Here is a 12,919-nt window from a genome sequence, read left to right as displayed (position 1 = left end):
TTGCCTTGACAAGAACCACAACACAACACACGACGTCTTTGACAGAAACTAATCGACCAACGCGGGTGGAGCGTTCGTGTGTGCCCTTTACGATCTTTCTTTCTTTCTCGCGCTTCCCCGTGGTTCCACGAACTGCCCCGCGGATGGAGGTGAATAACACACACGGCTGATGGCTTCTATGTTCTCTTCTTGGACCGAACGTGCTGCTGCTACGAAACTGCCTCTGCAAGCACTTACAGGGGGCGCACGGCCACACACACCACAGTGCAAACAGGTAGACGCGGGATGGAAGAGGCCAATTTTTGCCACCCTAGAACCGACAGGAAGAGGCAAACCAGCAAGAAAAAAACGGATTCCCCCGGTGGTTCCGGAGACCGTGGACCAATACACGCGCACCGCGCCTACTTCGGTTACGGTAAGAACGCGGCACGACGGGCTGCCGTTCTTGGTTTCAGACTTTTCGCTGCAATTTGAACTGCTTTTATTGCGGCTCGACGCGAGATGGTTGTTGAGAATCGAAACACCGCCCGCGAAGTGCTATGCCGCAGTTGTCGATCGGACAGATGCCTAGATCGCGCTCGACGCAAAAGCATTGGACACACTATCGGCACAATCCATAATGCAAGCTCACAGCAGGCACATGTTCTCGGTGATAATAGCTGCACTTTTCTACCTCCTCATACACGGCACTGGGACCAACGCACGGACAGACACAACAGAGTAAATGGCGGACACACAACGGCTCGCGATCTGCCTGCCGAACCGACCACAATCAACGCAACGAAGCAACTGAATTCGCGTTGAATTGTCAAAACGAACTGAGCAAACACAGTAGTGTTGGCAGAATCGGGATTCAAAAGTCTTGTAGACTCGCACCCTTGACAGATTGTAAAGGATTGAATCACAATTGACAGATTCGTTTGGGACGCGATTTTAACTTACGTTCGAGAAAAAATCATAAACCTATCAATTAAATACAGTACAACGTCGATTAGCTGATGTGTTTTACTTTTACATTTTGCCCACGAAGTGATTCAGATCAGAACCTGATATAAATGCCAGTTGGAAATTGCAAATGTCAACAAAATTCAAATTTGGCAAATCAATCATCCATGTTTTTGTTGCTTTACATAACAAGAAGCCCACTGATGTGAATAACTAACCAGTAGTTGGTCAAATACTAACTTTAAATTATTTAGTTCAAAAAATATCCCACGGCATGGCAAAAATGACGGTTCAGAATAGTTAACCCCTTCGGAAACGGTGAAAATAAAAGTTTTGTCATAGCAGTAGTTGAAATACGGTTTACAGTGTTCTTGATGCTTAATCATACATTTCATTTCAAAATTTATCGTTTTATTCAGATGCCAAATAAAGTTATTTATTAAGTCATTTACCGTTAGTTTACCGTTTAGTCGATGAAATTAGTTTATAAAATGATTGAAAGAAGGTAAATTGATAAATGAGGCCGTAGTCTAAATCCTCGTCGTTCACATTTGCACCTGATGCTATGCAAAGCATGATACATGCAATCTTTTCGAATATTTGAACTCTAACAGTTCAATTAAAAGACCATAACGGTTTAAACTAATCATGCAGTGGAGGTTGAAGACAAGTTAATATACTTTTATATTTGTAAATTACAATACATACGATAGAAAGCAAGAACCGATGAGTTTAGCCTTAAAAATGAACTTGAATGCAGCGAGCGGATTGCGATAGGTTTATCAAAAAAGGCCTATGTTATAAATTTATGAAATTAGGAGGGTCCGTGGGCGATAACGATTTGAAATCCCAATCGTCCCAATTTTAGATGATTACATAATGTCTACAATTTCTAACCGTACTGTCAATCTCGCAAAAGATGCATCAACCTTTTGCGTACCTAATCTCTGATTTTTCTCTTTCTTTCCATCCAATGCTTTTGGTACTCTTTACTTGTCTAGCAACCAGCAATTCAACCCCTAGTGATGGAACAGGAAAACACGATGTTTCCCGAGGAAAACAGTTTGATATCGTACTTCGGACGGTTCACTTCGGTGTCGAGTGGTTCGCCTGTAGTCAACGTGTTGGTTAGTGGCTTAATTTTTTAAGTATAATAATTATTGGTTTCATTATGATTTAGGCTGCATTTCAGCAGCTGTGTTATTATTGTCCGATCGAACGAATGCGCTAGAAATCCGTGATGTTAGTTTTTAGTCATGTTCTCCATTCAAATGTGGAGAGAAACTGTTTTATTGGAAGCACGTTTGCAGCCGATTGCAGGTTTGGTGAAAATAAGTTCTGTATTGGATATTTTCTATTGCCTATCATCATCGTTGTCGTCATTGGCCAGTACCCAACCTATGTTTGGTTGGATTTCTGTCGAATGAAATTCCCTTTTCACGCCGAAGAAGGTCATTTTCAGCACCGTGAAAAACCGTGTTTCCTGCGGTTACTGTGCTGATGTGTATGTGCCAAGTGTGCGAGGTATCCTTTTCCGACTATTCGGGTGTGCTTCAGCTGTGTGAGTGAATCCTTGCTGTACTAAGAATTTGACGTTTCACACTACGAAACAATCGCATTTTCCTTCACAAGACGCAGTGGATTTCTTTGCCAAGGCGACAGCACGTCCAGTTCGTTTCGGTTGCTGACTGCGAACAAAGCACCCCTGCATACACTGGCGGTGAAATACACACATTCGCGAGCGCGAGGAACGTGTTTTGTCTGCTGTGCAGATAGTTGGAGTAGGGGTTGTTTTTTTCGCTTCCTCAAATAATTAACCGCGACCCGCAGCGGGACATCCAACCATTCGCCCGCAGGGAAAGCGCGACAAGTGTTGCTGGTCGCTTTTGGTGCTGTGTTGGTGTGGTGGGTGGGATGGTGTTTTCTTTTTTTTGTTTAGATCTTTCCCCGCTCACTTTTCCATATATCGCGCCGCATTGCGTGTCATTACATCACGCACACGAAGATGGTGTGCGCGGTTGTCTAGCAGCTGAAGGCACGTATCGTACTAGCCTCAACATTGAGATATTTATCAACGTTTTAGACGGGCGCACAACTATTCATAGTCGTCGAATAAGAAGCGGTTCGCGGATGGATTGCTACCATCGTAAAACCAAACCAGCTGATTTGTTCAACACCCCCGTACCATGACGTCTTTGGTTTTAAGTAACAGTGTATTCAAAACAAACGCTTACTGTGTTGCTCTTGTTGGTTACGCAAAATGTTTTTATTTTAAATTTGCTTCGTTAATCGCATTTACTGCCCTGCTGCCGGTTTTCTTAAATTATTTTTAAAAAGATGTTTGAAGAGCGATTTTTATGGCTGAGGGAAGGCAATTACAAAATTTAATTAATTCAATTTACAATAGGAGACAAATTTAAAAATTACTAAAATACAACCAAACATAAGCTCATATTCGAGCGTTTGTTTATTTGTATGGTTTTTATCTATGAGCAGCATTCACGCGAACTACTGATAGCAATCTTTCATGGCGATTGGTTTTCATGGCACATAGAAGCATTTGTACGTGATTCGTACGACCGTAGAATTTACATATGGTTTATTCAGCACCCAAGCGGAAAGCAGCATTCGGTAAAGCTTTGGTATTCTCTGTTTTGCCTTCAGTTCTCGCCTTCCGGAAGACGGAACCCCGCAGTTTGGAAGTCATCATCTCTCTTTTGCCTTCCTTTGAAACGTGATCCGGTGGCTCAATTGGGCGGTTTGTAAAAGAAAGTGTCAAGTGCGTCCGGCATACCCCACACTCCGGCAACTTCTTCGCCAAGGTCTTGCTCAGCATTCGTACTGGAATTTCCGCTGCAGCTGGAATCGTAAAATCTCGTCGACGCCAGGCGGTTGGAAAGTTATCTCCGCACCGGAATATACTTGCACTTACGAATCGCGTCCGCCGCTGCCACCCATTTGCCTTCGGCCAGCCTCCGGTTAGGGGCTCAGTCTCTTTTTTTTTCAACGGGGTCGTCCGCATCCTACCAAACGCATCCGGAAGGTTTCGCTTCATTAACTTAAAACAACTGTCAAGGATGTGCCAGTTCAGAGTTTTCTAGCATCGTTCTACAGTGAAAGAAAGTTCATGTAAGTAGCAAATATTAAATGTTTCTATATATCATATTAATATTTAAGGTGAGCTTATATTGAAGTAAAACTGTAAAGTACCACTGTTCATCATGGAAATTTTAAAGAGAAATAATTTATCACATTTTTTAACTATAGAAAACATTGCTGTATAGTCTTTCACATTAATTGACAAGAAAAAAAAACATCTAGTATTCTGGGATCTTCTTTAGTCCACCCAATCCTTTGTTTGCCAAAATATTGCAGTAAAGTTACTTTCTACTGCTGAAAACCTTGAGCCTTTTGCCGCATTATTCTTAGTGAAATCAAGAAGTTTACCGTACGCCGGTGTAGGATGTCGATTGCCCTCGGACTTATGCAAGAACTATCGGAAAACCAGTTCTAAGTAAAGTGGTCGGACTGGTTTTCTATTGATGTGTTGCGGTTTTTATGCTTTCAAACCGACCGGTTTGATTTATATGTATCAACTCAACTTTTTTTTTTTCAATTAATATAGTTTGATTTTATGTATTTCACTACATTTCTTTGAAATATGCCGTAACATGTCGTATGTAATATTAGTTGTGTATGGATAATTTTCAGATAATTATTCCTAACGTGTATCTCATTAATACACTGGAGGAAACAAGATTAGCACCACCCTGTTTTTTGCCAATATTTGTTATATTTCGTTAAAGTTGGAGCTTTTTCGAGTTTGGTACGTTATTACAATCAATTTAACAACTTACCAGTGGATTACGATCGTATTCATGTGGGCTAATAACGTTAAAACCAAATAAGTCATGAAAACAGGGAGGAAATAAAAATAGCACCACTTTGGATTTTTGTTCAGCAATTGAAGCTATTCTACAAAACCTCAATTAAAATATTATTTAATGATTTTATTAGTAAATATAAGAGTATTTGTATCTAATTTCTTCAATACGTGGTGATTTAGAGGCACAAAATAATATTTTTTAGGGAGTTCTGCTCATGGCGCTCCCAGCATTCACGAATACGAATTAGCACATAATTGTTGCTTCATTGTTTGACATTTGAAGACAACCACGATGACCATGAATAGGCCAAAGGTTTTTTATGAGATTAGGATACAGAGAGCCTGCTGGCCACCTTGATAGCTCCATTCTTATGTCAGGAATCCAACCTGTAGCCAATATCAACGCGTGAAATCCGGTATATTTTTATTGGAAAACGAAGTCTAAGCCCAGCCAAGATTAATTTTGTTCAATTAATCTTGTTTCTAGTACATACAACTTCATTCTCACTTAGATCCATGGCAAGGTAAGCTTTCGTTGCAGGGAGAGAGCTCCCCATATCGATGATTTAACACCACTAACGTTGCGGCTCATTTTAACACCAGGTTCTTGTTGAAAATCTAGCTGAAAGTATTGCCAAACATGTAGAAAACAAAGAATGAACTTTATTTCGCCTGAAAAAAACTTTTTTTTATGCTTCGCAACAATAAATATAACTAACAGCAAATTTCAACCGTTTCAATGCATTACTCTCTGTCATGTTGAGCTTGCGGAATCTTTGTGGCTACTTGTAGTTTTCCCCGCTCAACGTAATCCGCGCTAAATGTCTTATTGGCATCTTAAGTTGAATTCTGCATGATTTAGAATCATTATTCGTACCTGGTTTCCTCCTTATTTATAAATTATTCACCTATCCATCTCCGAATGCTGGGTTTTACTCCCGAGTTGGTCCTTGTGGCCGTCGTTACCGGAATGTTTCATCAACCCTACTGCTATGATATGTAATCGAAAGGTTTTTAGACCGATTTTCAGGGATCAGCCCTCTGCTACCATGGTCAGTTTTGATGTTTAGCTTGGTTTTAACGAAGATATGCTGTTCCTGACCCATTTTTTCTGAATGACTTGGAAAATCAAATAACACACGAATAATAAAATTAAATTTCTATAGTTTAGGTTCCATACTAACTACTAATATCTTAAAAACCCATTTAAAATTATTAGTTTTTAAATATCTTCAATTGCTGAACAAAAAACCAAAGTGGTGCTATTTTTATTTCCTCCCTGTTTTCTTGACTTATTTGGTTTTAACGTTATTAGCCCACATGAATACGATCGTAATCCACTGGAAAGTTGTTAAATTGATTGTAATAACGTACCAAACTCGAAAAAGCTCCAACTTTAACGAAATATAAAAAATATTGGCAAAAAACAGGGTGGTGCTATTCTTGTTTCCTCCAGTGTATTTGAAGTGGAGCAATATTTAATTCGACTGTCGGTGCAATCAAAATTAGATTCCATGATCGAAAGGCAGTACGCTGAACATATTCCAGCTGCCTTTGAACAAGTATCCATCGTTAGGCAAAATAATCTTGCAGCACAAGCTTCGCCCAGCCTTCGACCTGGTCGGCGTAGGTACGTTACAACCGGTTGGCATGCTGGTCCGATAACAGCTGTGCAGGATGGAAGAACCTTTAATTAAGCCAAAGCTACACCACCTAACCTGACGATAGCTTGTCTCCGGTTTGGGGCCCGCTTTGCTCGAAGGTTGCCCTGGCTCCGGTTCGCCCACCCGGAGGAGGGAAGCACGGTTTTAGGTGTGGTGTGTTTCTTGAGCTACGGAATAGAGCCGACATGTGCACAATCCATCCACCCTCTGGACCTGCTGCTTGCTTCAGGTGGTGTGCATGTTGTGGCACTGCAGCAACGCGCCGTCGTTCTAGCATTTTGATTGAAATGTTTCCTTCGCATCGATTCTGCTGGTGGTCGTGGACTGCTTTTGAAGGCCTGCACCCGGGGGGTGCACGACCTTGCCGAAGAGACCGTGGAATCCGTCGCCGTTGGTACAACGCACCGCCAGCAGTGTGGATGCGCTACAGCGCGAATGTGGAACCGTTAATGTTGCTCAGGGACGACCGACCTCCGTTGGGGTCCTTCGCTTTTCGATCCGTGTGACGACTACGCCTAGCAAACGGAACCCCAAACATTGTGCCTCATCCGATGGACGGGTAACGAACTTGAGACTGCGTTATCGCGATGGCTTCTCAGTTGCCGCGCGTTCTACTCCAGTTGCCGAAGACCACAAGAAGCGGCACTGCAAGTTTCCAATTGCTCGATAAAGACATGGCAAAAGTTGGACGTCTTTGTTAGTGACGGGTTCTAAGCGTGGCTTTTTGTTTCTTCGCAGCCGATGGTAAACATGAGTCATCAAGCTGGTGTAGAGTGTACATTTGCGCCTTTTGGTGATTAACACATTTAGGTTGGAAAAGCTTCTTGTTTTTTAAACATTGCCAGGTTCCATCCGTATTCTATTTTTATGCCAATTCAAATACAGTGTCATCAACGGAAGTTATCTTGTTACAGTATTTGCACATTTTTAGAAAGTTTTAAAAAACATCCCTTTAGAAAAAATGATTCGGAAAATAATAGAGTGAAGAAAAATGTTCAAGAAATTGAAGTTCAATTTTTCTTCTTTTGAAATTTTTTAATGTTTTTAAAAATTTGGGAAAGGTTTTAAAGCCATTCAACTTCCATAGACAGTTGTCTATGAAAGGTATGTGTTAATAAAAGTACGACCCCTAAAAAAATATTATTTTATTAATGTTTATGACATTTTTTTTTGGTATTTAATCAGTTGTTATACGTGTTTTAACCTCCATTGTATGATCGAATCGATAAGTTACTAGTTAGTTATAATGACCCCTTAATCCGCCTTCGACCAATTTTGAAATAAAAGGGGGTCGTTATACACCGCAAAATACGGTAATTATTTAGAATTAAATATATGTAGCTCAAATTGACCTCGTGGAGAAAGGTAAATATACCTAGTTAACGACTTGTACCAGAGTTTAGCATTTTGTTTAAGACTACTATCAAAAGCTGAAACTTGATTACGTTGGTAGATCTAACGAACAACATTTGGTACAACGAATGCGCGTGTTGCGCATTTCGAATTAAACACCAACACCAGATTCGGCGTCTCGTCCGACCGTAAAAAATTCAGACGTTTGGTGTCATTCCAAGCCGAAAGCAAGCATTGCAAACCAAAAAGAAAAAAACAGATTATGTTTTCCCAGGGTACAACTGCAGCATCAACTGCAGTAAAATTTTGCCGCTAGAAACGGCATGCTCTGGTGGTTCAAAGTTCTTTTCGTTTCGTTTCACGTTGCGGTGAACGTGTTCGACGCCGACTAACAGTGTTTTGTTCATTGCGGAGTTTTCTTTTATTGAAGAAACTGAAGAAAAAAAAGGTATGTAAAACTGTATGATGTGACAGAACCGTAGGATCGCCGCCATGAACGTAGGCAGCGGACATATGGTGTAAGGACATTTCCCTTTCGGAACACGTACAGAGCCCACAGTGTAAGCGAACCGTGCGAGCGAATTTAAAATGTATTTCCTGTATTTGCTCAAATTTCCATCCCTACGAGCGACATGATGTGTGACGGTCGTAAAAGTGTGTGTTTGTGTGCTATTTTTCTCGCAATAAAACAAAACAAACAAATAGAGAAATCTAAAACAACCGATACCACCCACCAAACCACCCATAGGCTGAAACCAACAAGCGGCGGTTGTTTATTAGGGAACACCACCGTGACGGGTGATAACATTGTTGGCGATTTGGGCTTTTCTGTTGCGTTGTTTTTTTCATTTTTCTACCTGCTGTCATTTGTTTTAGGTTTAGCAGGCAGAGGCAGAGGCAAACATTGGAAAATTTGAAAAAAAAACAACAAACAAGCTGGACTGGCCTAGCCGCAATTTGATGCAACAACATGTTGCTGGAAGTACTAGATCCGGTCGTACGGGCCCAGAAATTGGGACACAAAAACAGCTGGCAATGTGCCAGGAAACAAAAAACCTACCTACCAGGTCGCCGTTGGTAAAGGATCACGGTTGCTGGTGGAACTGTTGGACCTTTCGATGCGCTGTGGATGTGGTTTGTCTTTAGGCAAAAGCCGCCGTTGATGACCTGCCTGGAAAGTGCCCACTACAGGAGCTGATTTAGCCGAGCGTGACCTTCGCATTGTTCTACTTTTTCCTAGCCAATGTGATTTATTTCGTGTGACGGTTTGGGTTGTTATTGTACTGCGCAGATCAAGGAACAAGGGCAACTCTCAACACTTCATTACATGAGAAACAGTGAGGCAGCTTTGCATACAAACTCACGGTGTATTTGGCGATAAATATTGACAGTTTTATTATGAGAGTGCAAACTCCCTTTAATTTTGTTTTCTTAGAGCAGTTAATGGTACTATTTCCTTCATAAAATCGAATTAACGAATTTTTGCAATAAATTTAACAAATTATATCTCATTTTTGCGTTACAATGTTATGATAATTCTGCCAGCACTGGAAAGTTTATTGCGTTAGAAATTAGAAAAATAACCAAGTAGAGTATGTGGCGATGTCGGAACAAGAGTACAATCAGCTAATGAAATTTTGGAAAAGATTTGTACACACAGTATTTATAAGGATAGACGCAACCTAAACATGTCGAGTGTCCCCTTAAACTTCCAAAGAATCGTTTAACCTGACTGGGGCACTGTTAAACTCTTCGATACCGAGTCGATAAATATCAATCAAGGTACTTTTGAATTTCATCTGCGAATTATCCGATAGAAGATCTGTTTGTTTTGCATTCCACGGATGCAGATAAAGTGTAAAAAGTCAAATTAAACTGGCCTTTGGCCTGATAATTTTTTAATGACGCTTAAAGATACCCGATTGCTGTTATCGATTTTTTACCGAAGTTTAACATTACCCTGATAAATTTACTGATACTGTAATGAGATTTATTTACCAGTTTTCGAAAAAAAACCTTCGTTCCTACACATTTATCGATCTTACAATATCATTATACATTATGTTGCAAAATCCGGCACGAGCTAAAAGAACGGTGACCGACCGAATGTTCTGTTAGGTGAACATTGTTACATTTGCGAATCTTTGGTTATTTGTTTCTGATACCTAGTACAACAACTTGTTCATTACTGTCGGATTTATCTGAATATTGTTACATAAACATGAGAAATTGTTTTCCTAATTTCACTGAAAGAATTCGTCACGTACCTTGTACACCAGAGAACGCGGGGGAAGGAAAACATTTTAACTAATCAGTTCGTTGAACATCATTGGTTTTACGTTTGTGTTAGGTGTGTTTTTCCGAAAACACGCTCCACAACCAGCACGTGATTGAGCGATTTATCTAGCGCAGAAGCAGCGTATAAAATCGTGACCACAACTCTTTCCTTCCCTTGTGCCGTGTACGAAGCCGGTGTTTGCCGTGATAAGCGGGATTTAACGAAGATAAACCGATTGACTCGGGAGAAAACGCAACTCGCAACCAGAATCCCCGCTACTAACGAGCGTGTTTCTGGATGTATCGTGTAGGGAGTACACTTATTTATAACTTGTTCATTACGGTGGGCAATTAATTTTTTGCTGGAAAAAGAAGCCTAACTACGTTCGTGGTAAAGTAAGATTTTTGTAAGTAGAGCAAACTTTCTGCAACAAAAATGAGACGATCTTCGATGGATGTGAGTTTGATAACATAAGGCTTGCACCCTTTCTGCAACGCTTGCTTGTTGTTCCGTGATAATAACAAATGAAGAACACAATTACCAAACTAGTCTTTCCAAACGTCATTTATTCGGTATGTCCGTGCTCCGTCTGTTCGTCTTATGATTTTTTGTTGATGCAAGCTTCCATTGCTGGTATATAATGGGAGAATTCCGCTTTGTAAACCTAAAAAAATAGTTGTTACGGTAGTAAGCTTTAACTTCCGGTTTTGCTCCTAGCAACTTTTCTCGCGTGCTGCTTCCCGTCGGCAGTCTATTGTTGTGTGGTTTTAAATAGTCCGCTCTATTTTCGCTGCACTCGCTCGTTTGCACTCGTTTGATCGCCAATTGATAGTATCGCGTTGGTTAAATGCGCTCGCTAACCTTCCACTGGACAGGTGGCGAACATAATTGCCCATAATGTGCATCGTAAAATGCCGCACTGCTTAGCCAGCAAAATACGTGGTTCTACTTGTCGCCATTACCCAAGCGCGCGCAACACACATAACACATGTCCATGTCGAGGCGGTTTTATTTTCCTGTTTTCCGCGGCACTGCTCGAGAATGCGACAACAAAGTAGGTGAAAATGGCAACAAATAGTGATGATACCTACGAATTACCTCCGAGCACCGTTACGAGCACGGTTTGCGGATGGCCAAGCACATTCAGCTGCGAGTTATCGCTAGTTTATCCATCATCCGCTGAGTATGGGGATTTGGTGTAGGTGAGAAAATCCTTGCTGCCATCCACATTCATCATTACCGGCTGGACGGCGGATGACGAACTGTCGTTACCAGAGTAGATGGCAATACTCGGGTGGCTCGTGGATAACCAACTAACGATTTGAAGCATGGTTGTACCACGAGCAAGTGAAGATGTTTTGCTCCTGAATACATCGGTGGACGGCGCGAACCATTAGCGAATGTTTTTTATGCTGACTATAAAAATAATGCAGGCATGTCCCAATGGAGGGTTTTTGGTGTGTTACGAGAGCATATTTGTATAATGCCTGTTGAAACTAATTTTAGATCATACTTGTAGTTATTGTAAACGTGTGGTCGTGTCGTTATAGGTTTAGTAAAAAATTTGAACTTCTTTGACCAAACCAAACGGTTTAACTTAAGAATATCTACTTCTCGTTTAACAAATAGTTTATTCTATGCTTAATCACTGTCACTTAAATTGAGCAAATTGTTAACTTTATTACATTCCCTGCTTATATTAAGCATTTAGTCTAGAGTTTTGTAATTCCAACTCAGATTAATGAATCTGAATGACTTTACTGAACGCGAAATTTTTGAATTCCAAAGATTCATAAATGTTTAACGAATTTTTCATTAAGGTTTCCAAAGATTCATCGACGTTTTGAGATTCGAATCCCGAAAGATTTGTGAATCAATATGAATGAATCTTAAATGAAATTCATATGAATGAATCCCGCCTAAAGATTCATACACAATAGACAATAAATTTAGATTTTTCCACAATCATTGTTTATTTTACGTTTGGCTGTTTTAAATCGTTTAATTCTTTTATTTTTCTTAAATATTTTGAAACTTTTATATTTATATTTATAACTATAACTATTTTTAACTGTTTTGAATTTCAGTCCTTCTGTATTCACGTTGGTACCAAGATTTTTTCAAACGATTATCTTGTTTTTACTTTGTGTTCTATTAAATTAATATTAAAAGAAATTAAATAAATTTGAAATAATAACAAAGTTTTTGTTGATTTCAATAGTATTTTATATTTAATTTACTTTTTTTTGTGCCACTTTCGTAGAATTATCGTAAAGCTGCCAGTTTGACAATTGGATCGCAACCCGATCGATAATTTGTCGTTGGTGGTGTTTGCCGAGTTTTACTCAACAGCAACATAATGTTTCGCGACCACTCCAACAACATTTCCGTGCCCATTTTATCTGTTTGTGTATCGGTTTGTTCATGTTTTGTTTTCTTCTTATTCAGTTTAAGCCACTTTTGTGCAATGCTACCCTACCGATATGGCAAGCAACTCCAGTGACCAACCCCCAACGCTCGAGCTTGCCCGGTTTGGTTGTTTTGTTACGCCTGCTTTCAACTGCCTTACAACTTGTCGAGCTAATTTATGGACGCTGGTTTATCGGTTTGACCAAAAGTTCGGCGTCGCATTTTCTGTTCGCTATCGCGCACAATAGTGAGTTGTTTTATGTTGCGGTCGCTCGAAAAGCATATAACAACGCACATTGACGCACTCACGCACATAGTCTCGAACGGTTCCGGTTGGATATGGATGATTTACTCGCCCGATGAGAATGTTGCCAACTGGTTATG

This window comes from Anopheles ziemanni, chromosome 3 (genome assembly GCF_943734765.1).
Source record: "Anopheles ziemanni chromosome 3, idAnoZiCoDA_A2_x.2, whole genome shotgun sequence".
Classification (NCBI taxonomy): domain Eukaryota; kingdom Metazoa; phylum Arthropoda; class Insecta; order Diptera; family Culicidae; genus Anopheles; species Anopheles ziemanni.
The sequence above is the reverse complement of the archived record's forward strand: the minus strand, read 5'-3'. Positions refer to the sequence as shown.